General features: G+C 48.2%; 1 protein-coding gene across 5 annotated transcripts in view; it reads left to right on the top strand.

Annotated features, from left to right (window-relative positions):
- Window positions 1–77: 77 nt before the first annotated feature.
- Window positions 78–12,627, top strand: part of KIAA0513 (KIAA0513 ortholog) — a 71,898-nt gene continuing 59,348 nt past the window's right edge. Inside the window, exons 1-2 of one of the 5 annotated variants that reach the window (XM_027620015.2) lie at window positions 78–544; window positions 2,631–2,661. The gene's annotated coding sequence lies outside the window, so the exon portion shown is untranslated. Of the gene's footprint in view, window positions 545–2,630; window positions 2,662–9,063; window positions 9,312–12,627 lie in introns of those variants that run through there. The other 4 variants (XM_027620021.2, XM_027620016.2, XM_027620018.2 and 1 more) reach the window with 4 other exon arrangements.

Here is a 12,627-nt window from a genome sequence, read left to right as displayed (position 1 = left end):
TGAACCCCACGAGGTCAGGGGCGCCGCGCTTGCGCAGTTCCGGCTGCGCCGCTGCCGGCCGCGGAGAGGGAGCTCGAGGCGATTGGTGGGGACTTGCAAGCCGGATCCTCGCGGAGCCGAGAGTCCTGAAGACTAACAGTTCCTTGTCAAAGGCAGCTCCTAGTCGAAAGCTCCTCTCGCCAAAATAAAGGGATCCATCCAAACTGAAGTCCGGAAGAGAAAGGATGGGGGCTACGGGTTGCCGCACAGTCCAAGCTGCGCCGTTTGCTTGTCAAATTCGGCTGACCGCTCCTGTCCGGGTGCCCGAAGCCTGCGGCGGCGTCTCAGAGCCAGTTTTAGGTGTGGCTTGTACGGTGTGCGGAGCGAGAACTTCGAAAATGGGGAAATAGAGGAGCGGGAGTGGAAACAAGCCAGACAGCAGTGGGGGGAAAAGGGGAAGCGCACCGGACTGGGGGCATTCCTGGGGTGCGCCTCTGAGCCTCTGATCCCCTCCCTGAGCATCCCAGCGATTCCTTCCAGATGCTAAGTCCTAAGTGCTTTGAAGGTAGACACATGCTTTTTATTTCTTTGGCTTTCCTATAACATTTGGACAATTTTCGCAGGGCTGGGAAGTACGTGCTCAGTAAGTGTTTATTGTCAAACTGGTTAAGTACTCGCTGACTCGTAAGATTAACGAAAGCAGTGATTACAGCCAAGGGATCTATCAGAATCTCACAGTCTGCAAGCCACCGTCTCACCATTTACCGTTCTTGCTTCCAGAAACTTTTTTTTTTTTTTAAGATTTTATTTATCTGTTTGACAGAGAGACAGCAAGAGAGGGAACATAAGCAGGGGGAGTGGGAGAGGGAGAAGCAGGTTTCCCCGCTCAACAGGGAGCCCGCCATGGGGCTCGAATCTAGGACGTTGGGATCATTCCCTGAGCCAAAGGCAGAGGCTTAACGACTGAGACACCCAGGCGCCCGCTTCCAGCTAAACTTTTGGAAATAAGGGGTGCATTTAAAAGTTTAAACTTTTGTTACTGTATCTTGTACCTCTTTATTCAAAGTGGTGCTATGTATGCATTTAGTCAACTCTCTCTGAGGCTCCTGTCTCCTGCTATCTTTGCTTGGGGATTTGTTTCCACGAGGGAGGAAAGTGAGTGAGGCCTTCAATCAGTGATCAATTCTTTTTGCATTGGCTGAAAGAAAGGATGGTTATCTTTGAATAACACCAAGGCCTGCAAGTAGCCCTATATTTGGGATATCCTTTTTATGAGCAGTGTTAAAACAATAGGTCTTTTTTAATTTTTTATTTTTTGAAAGAGAGAGAGAGAGAGAGAGAGAGACCGGGCGTGGGGGGGCAGAGAGAGACTCTTAACGATCTCATGACCCTGAGATTATGAAATCAAGAGTGGGATGTTTAACTGACTAAGCCACCCAGGAGCCCCAGAATGGGTCTTTAAAAAAAAAAAAAAGTTATCTCAGACAAATACAAACACATATCAAGGCTTTAATTTAACTCACTAATTAATGAAGTACGTAAGATGATACGTACAGTTGGTTCAGAGATAAATCCAAAAGGCAGACATATATCTAGGCAGTCAAGCATGCTAAAATGAATTTGCTTAATAGATGTAGAGCTGGCTTCTGCAGTAGGGGAGGCAAATCAATTGAACTTTCACCAGGCAAAACTGACTTTATGTCTAATATCTATAGACAAGAATCATTTGCATTGCTATCAGTTCTCTGCAACCTGTAAAGTTATAAATAGCTTAAAGGAAAGAGAAGACCCCAGGGAACCAGATAACCCCGAAGGGTGTGTCAGAACCTCTGGTTCACCAAAGACACCTAACAATCTTTTTGACCCATTTCAAAGTCTTTCCCAAAAAATGAAGAGTGGATTCTTCTTAGAGTCCCCACACTTGTTTGTGTTGCCTATGTCCCTTAATCCTGGTGTAGCTTGTTTTTTGTAACTTTGAAAGTGCACCCCTTGCTATAGGAAATGGCACAATAAAATCATTCATTAAAATATTTAACAGGGACAGCAAAGGTTGACAAAAACAATTCTGTTATCGAGCGTTTTCATCTCTTTCTCAATAGAATTGGTATGTTTTTTAAAAAGGCCTTCTGCAAGTCATTTCCCCTCTCCAAGCCTCAGCTTTTGTTTTTGTTTTTTTTTAATCTCTAAAATCTCTAAAATATGAGATTACATTTCATTTCTAAGAAAGAAGGAAGTGTTTTAAGAGTGTGGTTCAACTTAGAGGTGTTTGTTTTGTTTTGTTTTGTTTTGTTTTGTTTTGTTTAACCCTCTCCCTGATTTCACTGAGGCCCTGGGAGCAGAAAACCTAATATTTCCCATCCCCTTTGCAGGGATGGGAAACATCCCATGTCCAGGATTAGTTCTGTTTATCCTTCAGGAGCTGGTTTCCAGCTTACCACTCATCCCAGGAAGCAGCCCTTTTAAGGCAGACGCTCTATTCAAACATGGGAAAAGATGCTCAGGCTCATTCAGAGTAAAGGGATGAATGCAAATTTGAAGTACAAGGAGATGCCATTTTTCACTTAGGTTGGCAAAGCTGAAAGTTTGGTAATACTTGGTGTTGGCACACAGACTCAACTGATGCAACTGTAAATTTGTTCATCTCTTTGCAGAGCAAAATAGCAACATGAACCACAAAAAAATGTAAGTGTGCATGCCCTTTGACCCAGCAATCCCCCTTAGGAATTTACCCTCCAGATAGACTTACCCACGTGCATGAAGCTTTTTGCACTTGTGTTCATACGGTATCATGCTGTAGAAGCAAAAAACTGGCAGTATCCCGTGGGCCTGTGAATATATTCGTAAAATATGTTGTACACACACAAGGGAACCCTGCGCTGTGCAACTGGGGAAAAATGAGACCAATTTTCAAGAATTCAAATGTCTGGTCTTCAAGGTATAATCAGGTCCTATTGTGTCAAACTGTGTGTTCTTGTGTGAGAAAGCAGAGTGGGGAGATAGACATGTTTATATGTACATAGAATATCCCTGGACAGATAGACATGAAATGGGTCTGTAACTTGTTAATTTTTTAACCATGTATTTATTTTTAAATATGTATAAATACAGTGAATGAGACAGTACACCAATTGACAGAATACTCAAACGGTACTTCACAGAAGAGACTCTCCAAAACATGAAAAAGCGCTCTTTTTCATTAGTCATCAGGGAAATGCAAACTTAAACCACAATGAAATATTTGCAGACCCACCAGAGTAGCTAAAATGAAAAAGCACCAAGCATTGGCAAGCATCGGCAGTAACTAGAACTTCCATACATCGCCAGTAGGAATGTCATTATTAAACCACTGTGGACAACCATTAGGAGTATCTGCTGAAGCCTAGCATACATGAACCTATGTTCACCAAAGGAATGTTCACAAAGCACTATCCACAGTTGCTCCAAACTGGAAACAACATAAATGTCCATGACCGACAGAAGGAATAAATAGTGTATATTGATACAATGAACTGCTCCACAACAGAAATCAACTTCTCAAATATGTGTTGGATTAAAGTAGCAAGACATAAGAGCGTACATACTATATGATTCCATTAAAAGGTCCAAAATGGGGCAAAACTGATGTTTGGTATAGGAAGAGAAGGTAGGGCAGTGGTGACCATTGAGGCAATAATACTTCATGTCTTGATCTGGGTGCTATTTGTACGAGTGCCCACTTGGGGTCAATTCATCCAGCTCTGTACACTTAGGTTTGTGTGCTCGATTTCAAGTAAACAGTGGGAGAGAAAGAGAAAGAGGGACGCTTCCAAAGGTTTACAGAGGAAAATCTGAGGTTTCTTCCAGAAGGGTGTGTGGGTTGTTCCTTATTTTTTACCACAGACTTTGTGGTGTTGAATGCAATGGCCAGAATAGGGAAGCGAGAAGGCTGACTCTCCACAGCTCATGGTGTTGGACAAGGCCCAGGGAGTCTGAAGGACCCAAAGTGGTATGATGTGTCCTAATTCCTTCACACAGGGCCACCTCACCTCCAGCTGTGGATAAAGCCTGCTGGGGTACCATGGCCATGCTTGGTGGGGAAGGTGTATGGCTCGTGGACATGTATGGAGCGCTCACCGAGTGCCACGCTCTGGGCTTGGCACTCTGTGTCGCCTCCATAGCTCTCTCATGCCCTTCAGGAACTTTACTCAGTGGCATCTTCCTCCCTGGAACCCTATCTAAAGTTTCCCCCTCCCTCCCATCCCGGCGGCATCTAACTCCCCCTCCCTGCCTTTGCTCCTTGTCACATCTCAACTTTATTTATCATATGTCTTTCACTTAATTACTCCGTTGTGCATCCCTGGCTATCATGCAAGCCTCGTGAAAGGCGGGCAGTTTTCTTGTTGCTCTTGTCCACTAGTGCTTCCCCAGCTCCTGTCAACCAATAAATATGCATTGAATGAGTGAGTGAACACACTATGGGTGGCCCCTTTCATGGATGAGGAAACAGGCTCAATGAGGTCAAGCACTGTGCTCAAGGTCACACAGCTAGGAGAGGAGAGCCAGGATTCAGACACAGATCTGTCTTCTTTGCCGCTGTCACACCCATAAACTCACTTTGTCCTCACAGCCCTATGAAGCTGGTGTGATCCCTTTGTACAGCTAAGGAAACTGAGGCTCAGAGTGAAGTGATTGCCCAACAGAAGCAGAAAGCACAGCTGGCTTGCAGACCTCTCTCTGTCTGTCTGTGAAGATCCTGTTCTTTATACCGTACCAGACTCCTTCTCTAAGGAGCCAGAGGCCAGGCTGTATACCGATGCAGCTCTATACCAGGCCCTGATGGCTTGCTTGCACCTGCTGCCAAAGGCCCCATCACCAAGGCTCCTGGAAGCAAGGCCTGCCCATGGGTGCTCATCTTCTTCTTGTCTCCTCCTCCCCAGATCCTCTTCTTAAACTTATGTTGGTTTTTTTCAACAAACATTTAATGATCTGCTCTGTGCTTGTCCCCTTGCTAGGTGCTGCAGACACATGAGTAAGCAAAACCAGCTAGTCCCTGCCTGTTACGGAGCACAGAGACTAAGTGAACAAGTAAATAAGTGCACAATTACAAAGGGGGGTGTTCCTATAAGGGGAAAGGACATCGTGTGGTGAAAGGGTCTACCTGGGAATCTGGCCTGGCCTGGGGGGTCACATGGCTTCCTTTTGGGTGCGATAGGTGAAGGACATGTGGGTATTTGATAAGCAAAGGGGTTCAGGGGATGGAGGTATAGGGTTCCAGGCAAAAGGGTAGGTGGGAAGTCCTTACAGAAGAAAGCAGCATGGATCGCTGGAAGTTCTGGAGGGTGAGTGGGGAATGAGGAGACCGGGCTGCAGAGCTTGGAAGGGCCAGGCCATGCACGGCCTGAACAACCGGAAGGATTCTGGCTACATCTGAGGAGCAGTAGGAAGCCACTGAAGGATTTGGTCACATTTGTGGTTTCTAAAGGTGACTTTAGCTGCTTTGTGGGGAACAAAACTGGAGAAGGCCAAGAACAGATGCAAGGAAATGTCAACTGGTACATATCGACGGAGCCATCGAATTAGAGCACTCAGCATTTTGCAGTCAGCCTAGCATTATCATTACTGGATGCTAAACCACCGGGTGAAAGTTCATTGGAAAAAGGATATTTAAATAGTCTAAAAGTACCTTTCCCACAGATGACTAATTATTATTTTTTTAAAGATTTTATTTATTTGACAGAGAGAGACACAGTGAGATAGGGAACACAAGCAGGGGGAGCGGGAGGGGGAGAAGCAGGCTTCCTGCTGAGCAGGGAGCCCGGTGCGGGGCTCGATCCCAGGACCCTGGGACCATGACCTGAGCCGAAGGCAGAGGCTTAATGACTGAGCCGCCCAGGCACCCCCAGATGACTAATAATTGACAAAGGGAAAAAAAAATACCATTACAGTAGAGAAATACGTCACCATCTCAACCATCGGTCAACAGCATCGGCAATAGTGAGACAAAGGGACGCTTGTGCCTCCTGATCCAATGCCCTTAGGACACACATCCGTGCTGCTGCTGGCCACACTGCACTACCTGACTATGCGGGGCAGGCAGAAAAACCTACACCAGAGACATCCTACAAAACAACCAGCCTGCGCTCAAAATATGCACCCGTGCCCCAAAGGACACAGAAAAGCCAGAAACTATTCCAGGTTAAAGGGGTCTGCCTTTGAAGATGGAGGAAGACTCCCCCCCCGCCCCCAGGCAAGGGGTGCTGGAGGCCCCCAGAAGCTGGAAAGGGAAGGAGGCCATCCTCCCCCAGGGCCTCCGGAAGGAAGGAATGCAGCCCTGCTGATACCTCGATTTTAGAACTTGACCTCTAGAGCTGTAAGATAGTAAATCTGTATTGTTTGAAGCCACATTTGTGGCAATATGTTACAAAGGGAGAGGGGAAAATAGGCATGGTGGGCAACCAGAAGCCGAAGTGATGCTAAGTCACGCCGCCTGGTTGATCTGGTAGAATTGTTTTTTGGAGCCATCCACTAGTCAAAGTATTTTTGAGTATTGACTCTGCCATCCAATAAATTTACTATTTCTCCCACCCTTTCTTCATGTCCTTTATACAGTATCAGGAGATACCTCAGCAAATGCTTTGTCCCGGATATCTGTTGCACTCCCCCATTTGCCCAGCATCTGTCTTCTTTCTCAGTTCCCTGTGGCGACCCACTCTCCCCGTGCTCCTCCACGCAGGGAGCCGGGTGGGGCTGATCCTCCCTCCTGTCCAGGTATGGCCAATCCAATTATCCCAACAACCTGGCCTTAAGAGATTGGCTCAAGGGGATGAGCACTCGCCCAGTGTTGGTCCATTGAGATCAAATCCTAGGACTTTTGCTGGAAATACTGAGGGACAGAGTCCTTTTTCCCCCTGGGGTTGCTAAGTGGAAAGGACATATGCCTGTTGCTCCTGGAGACCATCTTATAAAAAAGCCCCTAGTCCTAGAACGAAGCCAGCTTAGAGGGAGGAAGTCAAGTAGGGAAGAGGGACTGAGTTCTGACGACATCGCTGGCACCCCTGGATCCCGCTGAGCCAACCCCAGAATTTAGGGGAGTTACATGAGCCAATATCTTCCTTTTTTTTTTTTTTTTTGAAAAAACAGTTTGAATTGAGTTCTATCACCTATAGCTGAAAGAATCCTGGTAAATACACCTCCCAGGCCCAAATACACTATTTCTATCCTATTCCCTGACTTGGCAGTCTATCCATTTCACAACAGAAATAGGGCTAACCTAGCAATGACCTGATCTTTGTCATCGATGTTTCCTCTTCTGAGGGGTCACAAATATTTTTTGTGAGTGATCTGTGCTGAATATTTCCCATGCGCAATGTCCAGTTCACTGGCCTGTGGTTTGCAGAACTCTCTCCCCCACCCTTTTTTTAACTGGCCATGTATCTGCCTCTCTCCAACCTTCTGGCAAGGCCAGAACACCTTTTCTGAGGCATGGAGAGGCAGGGTTCATAGGAATCTCTTGAGAAATGATAGTTTCCCCGAATGGGATCTGACCCTGAATGAGCTCACATTTTCCAGTTTTCCTGAATAGTTGTTATCACCAGAGTCAGGTCAGGGCTGCTTGAGTCCTTGCCTCATGCCGTATTCACTCATTGAACTAGGTGAGGAGTTCCTCCAGCCACAGATAGGATCCTGTTCCCATAAAGTCCACTAGATGGGCTCGTATTCTGCTGGAGGCACAAACAGCATGCCCACCTATTTGTAGTATCCACTTAAGGGAATGAAGGCTACCTTACACTCCTTCCCTTCCTGAGTTCACACCAAACTTGAAATACCCCAAGACCCAGCTTCTCATACATCATGGCCACACCGAACTGGTCAAGCAAATATGGAATGGACCAGAAGCAGCTATGACACGAAGGCGCCATAACTCTTGTGGATAAAGCTCCCAGCTTTTTCCTTCATGTTGTTTTCTTAAACTTTGCCAAGCAAGTCTTAAGTTCTGTAGGTCATTTCACAGGGACCAGCAGGTGCTCTTGGGGCACAGGAAAGATGCTCGGTCATCAATCCATGTCAGCTTTTTCCCTAAAAGTCGCAGAACTCCAGATCCTCCCTTGTAACTACCAGGACTTCAGAGAACCTGCTGACATTCAGCCCTATTTCAGGTAGCACTACATTTATTTAGACAGGGCTTTATTATTTCATACAAGCAACCACCAGAAGGAGCCCTAGAGCTCTGTAATGCAGCTCTGGAAACCACGTTTGGACAACGTAAGCCCACTCTCTGGGATCATCCTCTCTTATTTTGCTGGTGCTGGAACCAAGTTTGATATAACCCCCAAATTATTGGGAGTGGGCGTCAGTTTATGTTTCTATACTTCCTTCCTCCAGAACTGAAAAAAAGCTTCCAAAGGAGACATTCCTTTTTTTTTTTTAATTTTCTTTTTTTAATTTTAGAGGTGTGGAGGAAGAAAGTTGTTTACTCCATTTGCTGAAAAGATGCAGACTAGCCTAGAACTTTCCGTGCAGACGAGGTGGGATCTATCAGCTTTTTAAGATTCCCCCTTTCAAAAAATAAATTGCCCTTCTATACTATGCTTCCTTGCCTGACTTATTTTGAAAGTGTGTTGTTAACGTCAAGACTTCACACTATCCCTGGAATAGGAGGGCAGGAAATGGCAAATGGCATCTTTGTCTTAAAGGTGGAGACACTCAGGGCCCGGAAGCAACCAGAACCGGCCTTATTCCCCGGCTCCCGGCCAGGGCTTCCCCAGGCCTCGCGACCCAAATCACCAAATCCCCCTCTCCTGTGCTCGCAGAACGGCCCGTCCCACCCAACTGTTCCCCGGGGGAACCCTAGTTCTGAGCAGATCCAGGAGACCGGGTTCCACGGCTTTCCGTAAAAGCGATCCACGGGAGGTGTCCGAGCGTGCTCCCGGGGACGGTGGGACCAGACTTCCCGCCCGGGGACAGTCGGGGTACCGAGAGATCCGCGACGGGTACCGGGACCCTGACATCTCCGGCCACGAGCAGCCGCCCCGCCCGTCACGTCACGTGACCCGCGCTCGGGGCTCCCCCGTGGGGAGGAGCTGGGCCACTCTGGCGCTTGCGCAGGCGGCGCCGGCGAGGGGGCGGGGCGGGCACGGCCGCCTGACTGACAGCTCGCGCGGCTGGCGCCTCGGAAGGACCCGGCTCTCAGGCCCGCGCAGTGGCCGCAGCGCCGAGCCCGAAGGTAGCCGTTCGCGCCCCGGTCCGACCCGCCGGCCGGTGCCCGCCGCGGTGAGCGAGGCTCCCGCCGGCGCCCCGGAGGGGGAAGACGCGTCACTCGTCCGGGCTGCGCGGGGCTCTCCGAGGGCCGGCGGGTGAGGGGCCGTGGGTGGAGGGAGGGGGCCGTGGGATGACGCGGGGTCGGGGCCTCAGGGGCTTTTGCAGGGTCCGCGCGGGCTGTGGGTGCGGAGGTGGAAGGGAAGCCGGGAGCCCGCGGTGTGGGGGGCAGTGCAATACCTGAGGGGGGATGGACAAGGGGTCCCCACCCCCCGGTGGCAGATGGTGTAGCCAAGTGGCTTTGGGGTGGAGTCGGCTCCTCGGTCTTGGGGGAAGAAGAACCCCCAGACTCCTCGAAGGGCATGCTGGGGAGGGGGTGCCTGGAACCAGGATGGGAAAGACATTTGCCACGTCGTGCTGTGTGTTCAGGCGTAAGTTTGCTGCCTCTCTGCTCGGGGTGGCAGACCGGTGGGGTGTGGGGTGAGGGAGAAAGGGCTCTGGCCTGGGGGCCGCCCCGTCAACTCCACCGTGCCTTCCCAGGGCCCCCCATCCTCCGGACGGGTCAGTAAGCAAAGAGGTTTGCAGAGGGCACAGCAGCATGGGCGCCGTGTTAGCAGCTCAGTTTAGAACAGCTGGTTCAGGGCGGACTGAACCAGTGGCCCCCGGGAATTGGAAAGGACAGGATGCGGTCTTCCTGGAGCTGGGTGCCTTTTCCCGCCCGTACGGGGCTTGTGCTTCCCTGGGTTGTTGCACTTGGGTTGGATTTCAGACAACGACTTTGCAGTGGCCACTAGCCATGGCCAGCTTGTCTAACTCTGTGGTTAAGAGTGGGGCAAGGGTGCCGACCTGCAGACTGAGCAGGAACTTGCCTCTGAGCTGGCACAGGTGAGGCGCCCTGGTGTGGAGGTTGTCCCTGTGGTGAGTCAGTGTAGAGGCACGCAGACAGCTGTCAGGGACCAGGCTGCTTTAGCCAGGCTGCCGCCCAGACCATTGTCACCTAATGCTACTGTTTCAGAGTCATTTCATGAGAGGGACCCCCTCCCGGAACCTAAACCAGGGCAGCCAAGATGTAGAACAGGGAATTGAGCAAAGAAAAAAAGAATGATTTTGATTGGTTACGCATGAGCGCTCCTCCTTGGTCTTTTACATCTTCCCATTTGGAAGTTTATGTTTTCTCTTTGTTCAGTCTTTCCCTTCCACTGTCACTTTTTTTTATGTCCGTTTTGTTCAGAAATAGGACTGCTCACACATCTGAAGCACAGGGCGAAAGGCTTTTGAGATCAGCTCACAATGAAAAAGTTGACTCATGAGATTTTCTTTTTCTATAAAAGAAATGAAGATGACTGAGGACACACACATAGGCGCTCTTAGTGATTACAGATTATCTCTAGCCTCTTGTATGGTTCTGGGATACATTCCCACGTTTTCTTTTGTAGTGTGTGTCTTTTGTATGGCCGTGTCAGTTAACGTGAAGATGGTTTGTGTTATTTGAGAATGTGATGACTAAAGGCAGTGAAAAGCTACTACTGGGTGACATGAGTAAGTCAGAAACCTTAAATAATTTGCTACAGAATTCTAGAGAGTAGAGAATAGTGATTCTCTTGGTATGACAATTAATTTTGGTTCTTCAGGGGTAAATTGCCTTATGGTGACCCCAAGAGAGGACATCTTTCAGGACAATCCCAAGAAAGGTTCAGAATGGAATGAGTCATGCTATATGCTTCTTTCTCGCTCGCTTGCTAGCTCACTCACTGCCTCCTCCCTCAAAAAAACCCAAAATAATCAGGTTAAAAGAGACATCAAAACAACCTGGGAAGATTAAAAAAAAAAAAAGTCAGGAAAATTCAACCGGCAGCAGGAAAAATACACAAAGGGAGGAGTAGAATCCTGTTGCTCATAATAACTCCTCACTTTTACATGACAGAGTACTTTACAAAGGGCTTGTGCACAAAATCTCAACTGAGCTGCACCATAAACTTGGAGTGATAGGTGGTGTTAACACTCCCATGTCACAGATGAGAGAACTGAGGCTAAGCGAGTGCCCAGAGTCACTTAGGTCCTAGGGGGCGAAGCAAAATGATGAACCTAGCCATCTGGTGTGAACCGGAGGCAATAGTCTGTCATCAGCCTATGGGATGGGATGTGGGAAGGGTAGGACGGATTACAGCGCATCCGAGGACGCCAGCATCCGCGGGCAGAGCATCCTTCTCTGCCACCACTTGCCTCTTCACTAAGTGCGCTCAGCTCCCCGGTGCAGCTACACCTTTACCACTTCCCCCACCCGAGCCTGAGAGAGTCTGCATCTACTCAGATTTGTTTATCTATCTTTGAGAAATCTAGTAGGAAGTATGCCTGCAAGGAGCCTCTTGCTCAAGTGCTTGGTATTTCCAAATAGTCTAGGTGTCTTCAGATGTGATGCAAGAGAACAAAGCAATTCTAGGGAAACGTGCCCTTAGAGTTTTCCTTGTCCTCCACCCGGAAGAAAAGTCTAGTGGTTGTGAAACGTGGGTAGCTGACCCAGTAGTTTTGTTTATTGGATGCAGTATTCTATACCTGGCATTGTCTGGGTTATGGTGACACCTTTTTTTTTTTTTTTAAACCAGGGCACAGCTGTTCTCATTAGAGAAGAACACGCTTTAATCCCACTTTCTAGATCTGGACATCTAGATCTGGAAAAGGACTTCGGGGGAGGTTATCTGAGATATGTTTCAGTGGTCAGTGGTAAAAAACAATTAAAATCCAAGACAATTTTAGGGCACAGCAATAGATGTATAGATCTGAATGAACAAGATGACAGTTCCAATCTACGACTCCATGCTTAGAGTATTGTGTTCTTTTCTGGACATCACATTTAAAAAGGACATAGAAAAAAAATCGAGAATATTCATTGGAAATTGCTACGGGGGTGAGTGAATTATAGCTGGTAGGCCTGAGAATCTGGGGAGCCATGGTCACAGAAGGTTCAGGGCTGTCATTAATAAACTTGTTCTCTAGTGGCCCAAGAACCAAGGGACGCAAGTTATAGTTAGGAAGATTTTGATTTAGTTTTTTTTTTTTTTTAAGATTTTACTTATTCATCTGCAAGAGAGAGAGAGCACAAGCAGGGGGAGGGGCAAAAGGAGAGGGAGAGGCAGACTCCTTGCTGAGCAGGGAGCCCGATGCAGGGCTTGATCCCAGGACCCTAGGAATATGACCCAAGCCAAAGGCAGATGCTTAACCCAACTGAGCCACCCAGGCACCCCAGGAAGATTTTAGTTTTAAAGAACGTTATCATGCCAGTAATCTTTTAAAAAACTATGGGTTGACTCATACCTCTCCCCAGTGGCTTCCCAGTACTCTGGGGGTTGAAATCAGACTTCTCACTGTCTCCTACTTGGGATGCTAGATGAGTGCTAGCTGACCTTTCTTGTTTCT

This window comes from Zalophus californianus, chromosome 17 (assembly GCF_009762305.2).
Source record: "Zalophus californianus isolate mZalCal1 chromosome 17, mZalCal1.pri.v2, whole genome shotgun sequence".
NCBI lineage: Eukaryota > Metazoa > Chordata > Mammalia > Carnivora > Otariidae > Zalophus > Zalophus californianus.
This window is presented reverse-complemented; position numbering and strand designations above follow the sequence as displayed.